Source organism: Dendroctonus ponderosae, unplaced genomic scaffold, assembly GCF_020466585.1.
Source record: "Dendroctonus ponderosae isolate FM_Combo_2020 unplaced genomic scaffold, Dpon_F_20191213v2 Dpon_F_20191213_10, whole genome shotgun sequence".
Taxonomy (NCBI): domain Eukaryota; kingdom Metazoa; phylum Arthropoda; class Insecta; order Coleoptera; family Curculionidae; genus Dendroctonus; species Dendroctonus ponderosae.
Window position 1 is genome coordinate 7,328,380 of NW_026017111.1, and position 1,160 is coordinate 7,329,539.

Below are 1,160 nucleotides of genomic sequence, written 5' to 3' on the forward strand. Positions count from 1 at the left end.
AATGGGAGCCCCATTTGGGCCCCATTTACTGTCAAATATGACACTGACAAGCGGGAAGTTTCGCACCTGTTCTGGAGATTTCTAGAACTATCTGGAATACCTGGAGAAAAGGATATAAGCGACGACGAGAACCAGACGGGGGAGAGTGAAGTGACAGCCGCACCTGAGTGCAGAAGAAGTTAAACCCGCGAGTCGGAAATCCGTGTTTTCCGTGTGTTATTGTTATCGTTTGTAAAGTTGACATTAATTTTAGAAGTTAGTTTGTTCCTGTTCCGTAGTTAAAGTTGTACCGAGTGGAATAAAAGTTGTAAGCTGAAGAAAGAGTTAATACTCGGCCATCCACGGTACAATATTAACCGTTGAAAATCGAATTTCAACTTTGTTATTAAGCATTATTTTGAAAGTGTTCCATATTTAATTGGAAGCATATTGTCGTGAAAAAGTCGAAGCGGCAATGATGTTTTTTGTCATCAACAGATAGTTACAGGTGGATAGCCCTTGTCAATAATAACAATAATTTGTCAAACTGTGACTGACTTTGAATTTCCTTTCACGAATTTGCGAATATGCGATTAGTTCAGGGGAAATGCTACAGTAACATAGCAGAAGCTGAAAGAAGTCACGCCAACAAAGGGTGCGGAGAGTGGTACGGAAAATAGTGGACGACAATTGATGTTCAGGTTGCAGACACAGAGGAACAAGTATTGGACATAATTGCAGAAGAGCCTTTCAGGGGCACTCAGAACATTGCACAACAATTGACACTTTCCCAGGCACCAAATAAATACCGGCTACATTCCCACCACGTATGTAAGATCACATTAAACCAATGTATTACTGAACTCCGATATAAATTGAGCAGGAGTTAATTAACCGAATACGAGAAGCTGCTCGAGAAGAGTGCATAATAAGGTGATTGCACTAAATTGATTGCAATAAAAACGTCAATTTATGTAGAAATTGTTGATTTCAAAATAAGATAAAATTAATATAAGCGTTTATAAGGTAAATGGAAAACACGCGGCCAAAAAAAGTGACATTGGATGTAATAAGTTTGCTTATAAGATATATTATATCTATAGATCGTCTTATTTTCGGTCAATGAAACGTGTGGTTAAGACGTTTCAGGGACGCCCTGTAGAATAAAATTTACCACCCTG